This window comes from Myotis yumanensis, unplaced genomic scaffold (genome assembly GCF_028538775.1).
Source record: "Myotis yumanensis isolate MYYU_CA2020_CCGP unplaced genomic scaffold, mMyoYum1.0.hap1 SCAF_1, whole genome shotgun sequence".
Lineage (NCBI taxonomy): Eukaryota > Metazoa > Chordata > Mammalia > Chiroptera > Vespertilionidae > Myotis > Myotis yumanensis.
The window spans coordinates 210,405,133-210,414,551 of record NW_027223752.1 but is presented as its reverse complement, the minus strand read 5'-3'; positions in this window follow the sequence as shown (position 1 = coordinate 210,414,551).

The following is a 9,419-nucleotide window of genomic DNA, read 5'->3' as shown; positions in this document are numbered from 1 at the left end:
TTAGTCTTAACTGGAAGTTTCACATATGTATATATTTAAAATATACACTTTCTTTATCTCATATCGATGATATCTGAAGGTTTATTATGTGAATATCTGCACTTGTGTTGTTAAGGATTACAAAGTTGTCCTCACACAGCCAAATTGAAAGCTTTTCCTAATTCTGTAAACATAATACTTTCATTTTATTTTTGGTCTTGTAAATTGTATTCTTAGGTTAATGGTTAATGATTTTATTTTTAGTTCAGATTGCAAAATATTCATAAAACTGTTTAGCTTTAGCAACATAAAATTAACACCTTTCTTTTATTTTAAGGGCACTAAATTAAATACATGGAAAGCATCCTACATCATGTCTGATAGATGAGACAATTAATAAAATTTAGTTCTCTTTGAATCAACATCTTAATTCTTAAGTCTTATTACTAGATAGGTAAGGACCATTAGTTGCCAGTTTTCATACATTCTTCATCTTTTCTCAATGTGTGTCACAGTAGCTCCTTTTAAGTAACTCAAGGGAAAATGAATTCCATCATTATATTATCTCAACACAAACCGATACAAAAAGATTCCGACAGAAATATTTTATTTTTCTTAAAAAACTAATAAAATTGAACTAACTACAATCTTCACATTCCAACCAAACTTTGTGGAAAAGCAATTTATATGAATATATGTGAAATGTTCTCAGATATTTTGAATGAACTCTGTGGTTATGAAGTTTTCTATTTTTCAAATGTTTATAAATACTGTTCATTTTTAAAAGTTTACAAATTTTAAATTAATATTTCTGTATATTTTTCATTTTCAATAAAATAATGTGGTTGAATTATGCTTGTTGCAGTTCAGTTTTTAGTTTATTGAAGTTAAGTTTATGTAATGGCAAAATTATCCCCATTTAGTTGTTGGTTATAAAAGAAAGTTTTAAGGTTTTTTAAAATATCTGCACTTAGGTTAATTTTTTTTGGTCAATTTCCTTGAAATTCAAACCTGTTTTTTAGAAATGGCTCTCCACAAACTATCTCCCATATAACTGACTTGTCACTGGAACAAAAGGTAGGAGACACTATCTAATCTTCCAGTAATTTCATTGAATAAGATAGGAGCTCAAAGCAGTCAGTATAATGAAATCTCTCAGTCCAGAGATTTATAAGAAGGCGAAGAAAGCAGTATAAAAATATTTGGTAGTATTGCATTACATCAAAGTTTACAGTTACAAACCCTACACAAATTGCCTCTAGCCCCTGTGTTACTAAAACTTCATTTCATGTAGAGACCACATCACCATGACTTGATCGATTCTCCCTGATTTGATTAGGACTCATATTTGAGAACAACCCCCTCAGTTGTTTCTATGGAAATGAATTGTGTAGGGTAGAAAAGGCCTGTTTCTAGCCTGTGTCCCATGTCCCCTCTTTCCTGCCATTTTATAAACAATATGCAATTCCCTAAATCACATAGTTACCTAGGGCCAGAACGAGAACCAAAATCCAAGTGTCCCAACACCCCAGACTACTCAATCCATGGAATGCAGGCCTATCTAAGGAGGGCTTGGAAACAGCATATCTATCCCAGCAGAGTTAGAACAAACTGATTTTCGCCAGCAAGTTGTCTGTATAGACAAACATTTCGGCACCCTGGCTGCAGTGTACAGGAAGCCACGAGGTGAGCTTAAGTTACAAAGAGTGTTAAATTGTATAACAACGAGCAACATATTCTTCCCAACTGAAAGCTTTGGTTGCGCGCACACACACACACACACACACACACACAGTCTTTTGAGAGAGCTGACTATCTGAGCAACCCTTTTTCTATTTCAGTTACAAATCATGAAGTCCTTTCTTCTTGAGGGAAAACTGAATCTCTAGAAACATCATTATTGTAGGCAAAAACCTTTGAGTTAGAAGGCATTTTAGTTTTCATTTTTTTAAATTCTCACTGAGGATATTTTTCCATTGGTTTTTAGAGAAAGGGAAAGAGAGAGGGAAAAAGACAGAGAGAAACATCCATGTGAGAGAAGCACATCGATTGGTTGCCTCCTGCTCAAGCCCAACCAGGGCCCAGGCCAGGGAGGAGCCTGCAACCAAGGTACGTGCCCTTGACCCAAATGGAACTCAGGACCTTTCGGTCCACAGGCCGACACTCTATCCACTGAGCTAAACAGGCTAGGGCGGTATTTTAGTTTTTATATGTAGAATTTCCCTGTGGCTGGTGGGCTGAGGGGGGTAGGAATCTTTGCAGGCCTAGCTCTACCTACTGGCCTCAGGAACTTGTCCAACCCTCGGGAGACAGGCCTCACACCAGTTTTCTGCACTGGTGTACTCCTAAGACCACATGGACCTCCCTCCCACCCAATCCTGTAAAGCCCAGCCACTACTTGACTGGGGGGGGGGGGGGGGGGGGGAGCGGGGCAGGTGAAAGGGGAGGCAGATGGGCAGGGTTAGTAGTGGAGATAAAGGAGCCATGCTCTGTGTACCATGTTCCTACAATCCCCTCCCACTTTCTGCCTTCTATGATCCAGCCAGTAACTCCTGACCACCAGTAAACAGCATGCAACTCATCCTGGCCCAAAAGCTTGAATGCCTTCCATAGGGACTCACCAACCATGGAAACCAAATACGGAGTCCTGATTGTTTAGTTTCCACTGAGAAAACCTCTAGCTCTCCCCTAGAATAAATCCTGGGTAATGATATGTAACTCCTCCTTGAGTTATTTGTACCCAACAAACATTCAGAAAATAAACTCAAAGATATCCCGTAGCCTCAGGTCCATTAAAACAGATTGTTTCATCAACCAGGAATGAGCAAAATAGCCTTTGGCTCAGGTCTCCATCTCTCAATTAGAGTTTGCCTTTGTTTTTACTGTTAACATTTCAGCATATTTCTAGAAGAGTTTTAAGTAAAATATCCTATATAATAAAAGCCGAATATGCTAAGTGTCTGGTCATCCAGTCATCCATTCAGCCAATCAAAGCGTAATATGCTAATGATATGCTAAGGCCACTCAACCGCTTGCTATGATGTGCACTGACCACCAGGGGGCAGATGCTCAATGCAGGAGCTGCTCCCTGAGGGTCAGTGCGCTCCCACCAGGGGAGCACCGCTCAGCCAGAAGCCAGGCTCATGGCTGGCAAGTGTAGCTGTGGTGGTGGGAGCCTCTCCCTCCTCCCCAGCAGAGTTAAGGATATCCAACTGCTGGCTTAGGGAGAGCAGGCCTAAGCCATCAGTTGGACATCCCCCGAGGGCTCCCGGACTGTGAGAGGGCTCAGGCCAGGCTGAGGGACCCCCCCCCCCCCATGCACAAATTTCATGCACTGGGCCTCTAGTATTTGAATAAAAGGGATCTCTCTCTTCTCCTTGACTCATGGAACTGGGAGGCTGGGTCATAATGTACAAGCCTTAGAGGAAACAGACAGAAAATAAGTTCTTATGGGTAGAATTGGGTTTTATTTATTGGACTAAATTCCTTCTGAATAATTTTGCATGCACAGAAGAAAAAGAGCAAAGCTACCAGTTTTGAGTCTATTTTCAGGATTACAGGGTGTAAACTTAAGTAATGTGGTCAGTCTGTCTTTTCAACAAGAACTGAGACCTGCAGTACTCAGCAAAGGGAAGCTGCCTGATTGAGTTAATGTAGGGGAAAGGAGGACCCACATTCCAGGCACCATGATGGCTTTCTGTGCAAAACAAACTAGTTCAGCATCAAAAGGACTTAAGCAACTCGATGCAATTCAGGTTACACGCAGCAATTCCACTTGTTATGGGGAGGTGCCTGCTGATTGAAGATTAGCCGGCAGCAAGAGGGAAAATAAAAGTGTGGAGGAACTGGTCAAACAAGATCAAGGTTGTATTATTTGTTTAGCTGCACAGCGTGGAGTAGCTGGGGCTGGATGAAGCAAGGACTCTCCATTGGAGCACGGGATCTACTTGAACAACCTCAGCATAATTTACAGTCCAACAGAGGGAGGATTAACCACTTCCACCAGACACCTCTGTGTGTCCAGGGTCTCCGAAGGGCCGTGACTTCCGAATCATGAATGAGACATAAAGGGCGAGATCTAAAATATGTCGCTCAGCAGAAACACTTTCAGTTTTGCTACCAAGCAGACAAGAAAATGAGGTGACTTCGAAGTCACAAGTCCACTCATCGACTTTCATTCCCCCCAAACAGCAGATGCCACAACACAACAAACCAAGGCATGGAGTATGCTCCCCACCCCCCATCCCACCCCATGAGATATACAGAGTAAATCCTACCAGTTTCTCAGCATCTTTAATATCTTCTCCAGAGACCTGTCTGCTAGCACTGAAACCAAGTGAGGAGAAGATGTGAGCTCCCTGCCTCCAGGTTTCTGGCGCTTTGTGAAAAGGCACTGTATCTCCTTCCCTGTGATTCCATAGCCATTCTGGGGGCTAAAACAGGGAAATGGCAGGCGGGCTAGTCAAGCATATGGTGGGTTTGCAAGGGACAGCTGTTAGTCATCAGGCTTTGATGGATCATTTTCTCCCTTTGTTCCACCTTTTAATAAACTTCACAAGAAGCCTGGGCCCAGAGGAAGCATATCTACATGCACTTAGAGTAGTTTATCTAGCGCAATGACTTCTGGCCCTGGCTGCACATGATTTCACGTAAGAGGCTTTTTGAAACTACCGTACCTGGGCCCCACCCCGGACCAATTGAGTACAACATCTGAAGGTTGGATACGGGCAACTACTTGTTAAAAGCTCCCCAGATGATTTTAATATGCAGCCAGGGTTGAGAAACACAGATCTAATCTAAGACCCTACCTGTTCTAAGTCACATCCCAATTTCAAAGTCATTTTTTAAAAATTGCTAAAATGTAATATGCACACATTCTGTGGTTGTTTTCAATTTGTTGGGCAGATTTCAGCAACCTTGGAAATAAGGTACCTAACCTGGACCCGAGTAAAAGTGTCAAGTGCAAAAGCTGCCAATGGAAGAAGCAGCAGAGAGGTGTCCTTTAGGAACGGGCTTGTCCTCAGGTAGGTGAACATTGGACTAGCAGTGGCTTAAGGAAATAGGGGTTCATTTGTCTCAAAGAACAAGAAGTCAGGAAGTAGGTGACTTAGAGTTGGTGTAGTGGCTGAGCAATCCCAGGAGGCAGCCAAGCTCTTTCCTTTCTCTGCTCTGTAGATAGGACTGCCAGATTTAACAGCAACAATAAAAACACAAGACACACAGTTAAATTTGAATTTCAGACAAACAAATTTAGCATCAGTATGTCCCGTGCAGTATTTGGAACATACAGAGTGCAATAAAGAATCTGACTCCGTTTTTTATGTTTGCTGACAGCTTTCAAGCCCCATCACTTTCCCTTTTCCTTCTGCCCCACATCTGAGCAAGCTCATCAGACAGGCTGGGTGCCTCTTCCTTTGGTACCAGCTGGAAGTTCAAACCATGCAAGCCCCACCCAGCCCCTGCACCTCAGCCCCGCCCCTCATCACCACAAAACCCCAAGGCTGTCTCCCACCTGCTCTCTCCAGCTACTTTCAGATCTGCTAGGGAGCCTTCCCTGATGTCCTCAGAAACTCTCAAGATGTGAGTCACAACATCTCTCATACCCTCTTGGTATGTGTATGATGTCAACAGTCTCAACACTGGGGCCAAACATGGGATGGGGGGGGGGGGGAGGGGGTCCATCCATTTCTAAGGGTGACCCCAACAGGAGAGGTGACCACAACACACTAAAATATTGTTATTTATCTGAAATGTATCTTTAACTGCACATCTGATATTGTATCTGGCAACACTACCTGTGGGCCTTCCTCTTCACGCCTGTATCCTCTGAGTCACAGGTGGGCACGCCAACTCCAGGTCTCCTAGCCATGCTCCAAGCAGGAAGAGATTTCCTTCTGGTGAGACTTGGCTTGTTATTGGGGAAGGCAAACTCTCCTTGCCCAGGTGCTTCTGGTTGCATTTCACTATGTGGAACTTGCTGGTGTGGGTGTGCTTGTGGCAAGAGAGCGTAGAAAATTGAGTATTTTAACCTTCATAACAGGAAGAATGAGAGTAGTAGCTGACTCTTGCAAGATAAGCCCATAGCAACTACTAGAAAGTTGTCTGTGGCCTTATGTAATGGGTATAATGTCTTTGAAATACCTTCACCTACCCATAAGCCAGAGCTCCCCTCTCTGAATCCTGTTAGCCTTGGGGGCAGGGAATGGATGTAAATGTCCTCTGGGATGAAAGGTGTGGTCCATGTATCTGCACCTTTGACATCAGCTGGGAGCTTGTTAGAAATGCAGATTATGAGGTCCCACTGTGCACCTACTGAATCAGAACCTGCGTTTTAACAAAGTCCCCAGGCGACTGTGCGTAGATTACAGTTTGAGAACTGGCCTGGTTCTCATATTTGAAAGGAGCTTTAAAACTACTGCCATAGATATTGTGATTTAAGTGGTCTAGAGTGCAGCCTGGGCAGCAGGATTTTGAAAAGCTCCCTAAATTATACTAATAAGCAGTGAAGTTTGAGAACCTAGAACAGTGGTTCTCAACTCTGGGTGAGAATCACTTGGGGTAATTTGTTTTAAAACCACCAATGCCTGTGTCCCCCTCAGAGTAGTTAAATCAGAATGGAAAGATGAGTGAAATGGTGGGACCTGAGCAATATACTTCCCTAAAGGCCTCACATCATTCTAGTGTGGGAGGACCACGCCAGGAAGAGGAAGTAAAAAGCTAGCATCCTCTAGCCCAGTGGTTTTGAAAAGAGGGGCAGTGGTAAGTGGTATTATATGGGTTGAAGGTACCATTGAGACAGGAGGGCCAGGTGGATGCAGCAGTGAAAAAAACAGACAAAAATACCTGACCTCATACATGTTTACAGTTGCTGGAGGAAGAGGGCAGACAATAATAGACCAGATAAATAAGTAGCCCTATATGATTTGTTATATCGTGTTGAGAGCAGAATCTACAGAAAAGGTAGACAGGGAATATTCATAGTGAGGGTACAATTTTAGATAGTGGTATTAGAGAAATCTCTCACAAAGAGGGTGAAATTTGAGCAACAACATGGAGGTGATGAGGAAGCAAACCATATAGATACCCAGGAAAAGGACTCCTGGTATAGAGAACAGCAGGTGCACAGGTCTTGAGATAAGAAGGTGTCTGGGGTTTGCAAGGGCTCGCATGGGCAAACCAGAGAGGAGCAAGAGATAAATGAGTATGTAGGTACAGGTGACAGCAGTAAACAGAGCATGCCACTCCAATCCAAGCAGATTCATCACCTGCACTTTGAGCTTTCCTAGAAAGTTTACCATAAAAGTCACCAAACCCATGCCTGGGTTGCAAGCTCAATCCCTGGTAGGAGGGGTGTAGGAGACAGCCAATCAACGATTCTCTCTCATCATTGATGTTTCTATCTTTCCCTCTCCCTTCCTCTCTGAAATCAATAAAAATATATTTTAAAAAGAAATTAAAAATAAAAATGGTTCTCTGTGTGTGTGTGTGTCCATCCTACATATGATGGTGCATTCACATCTTTCATAATTTCTCCATATCCAAGTTCTTTCTGCTGTCAAATCCCCCCTTCTCTGCTCTGCAGTACATCTCTAATATTTTCTTTATTATCATCCTAAATTACTTCAGTCTTCTCAAGTATTATTTATTTTAGATTGTGCATATAGCATACTATTATGTTGACAACAAAGACTGGGGAGTGGGTGGGTAGATATTATATTGTAGCACAGCTCAAACAAGCAACTTACTTAAAATTGAATATGAGACACCCTTGCCCATAAAAGTCCTTTAGCCATTGTTATGGCCAAAACAATTCCACGTGTTGTTGAGGACGTGAAGCAGCTGGAACACTCATGCACTGCTGCTGGTTATGAATCTGGTTGTATCCGCTTAGGAACACCGTTTGGCACTATTTACAAAAGCCGAACATACACATAATTGCTAGCCCTGCAATTCTATTCCTAGGTATACCTAACAGAAGTACATACATATTTTCACTAAAAGACATGTAGACAAATGTTCATAGCAGCACTGATCTATAGCCAAAAGTTGGAAACAACCCAAATATCCATCAAAAGTAGAGTAACCTGTAGTATAATTGTATAATGGAAGACTATACAAAGATGAAAATGAATGAAATACAACTACCTATATATAAGATAGATGGATCAAACAAACATACTAAGTGAAAGAAGCCAGGCACAAAGACTGCAATGCCATAGGATTCTGTTTACAGAAAGTTTGTGTTGGCAATCAGGATATTGATTGCTGTTGGGGTAATGACTTGAACAGGGAATGAGAATGGATTCTGAAATTCTGGAATGTACCATGTCTTGATCTAGTGCTAGTTTCACAGATGTGCTCACTGTGTGAAAATTAAGCTGTATGACCACCACACGTCATGGCCTCATTGCCAGCAATCATACGCTCTCCTGGCAGATGAGGCGGGACCCGAGCATCCATGCACATGGAGAATTGGTAGGCTTCCATTGGCACTGAGGGCTGTGCATACTCTTTTTCCTGTCCCGAATCTTTCTAAATGGCTAAATAAACTTAGTGCTGGATTAAATACTATGGTGTCTTGTGAGTTTGATTGCCACTCAAACATGTCACCAATGCAGTGGTGGGACCATGTATTGTGCTTCCATTCAAAGTTTACTAAACAGAAAACATGTTTTGGCTCTTCTTGCCAAAAGGCTATTTACCCTGACCATATCTTCTGCTTGGCCTCCAAGTTCATTCTGTTTTTCTGAGCTTTTCTCTCTGCTTTGACTTCCTGTCTTCTCCTTTTTTAGGGCTCTCACCTACCACCAACCTCTAAACTTCCTGTCCACTCATTATGCAGAACTGTTAACTCAGTGATGGCGAACCTATGACATGCGTGTCAGAGGTGACACGCGAACTCATTTTTTTGGTTGATTTTTCTTTGTTAAATGGCATTTAAATATATAAAATAAATATCAAAAATATAAATCTTTGTTTTACTATGGTTGCAAATATCAAAAAATTTCTGTATGTGACACGGCACCAGAGTTAAGTTAGGGTTTTTCAAAATGCTAATATGCCGAGCTCAAAAGGTTCGCCATCACTGGTTTAACTATTGAACAATCTCATCCTTAACCAGTCAAGCCACCCACAGAGAGCTTATGTAAATAACTAATACAAAGATCTGTTGCAAAACAACTCCCTTCCAAAGGGAGTTGTCTAACTACTTCTTAAGGAAATTTTTTCTTTTGTTAGATAGGGAATGCTGACTCTGTCTATGGACATTCCAAATCCAAACATTATCTGAGTCTCAGTTACATTCCTGATTCCTGTTCCTAATTTGGTATTTCAAACTTTTCTAAAATGTTAACACAAAAGGAATAGAACTTGCCTACCATCACCATAGATGCTCTTAGAAGTCCCTGCTGCCACCCTATGACTCCCAGGATAACTTACCT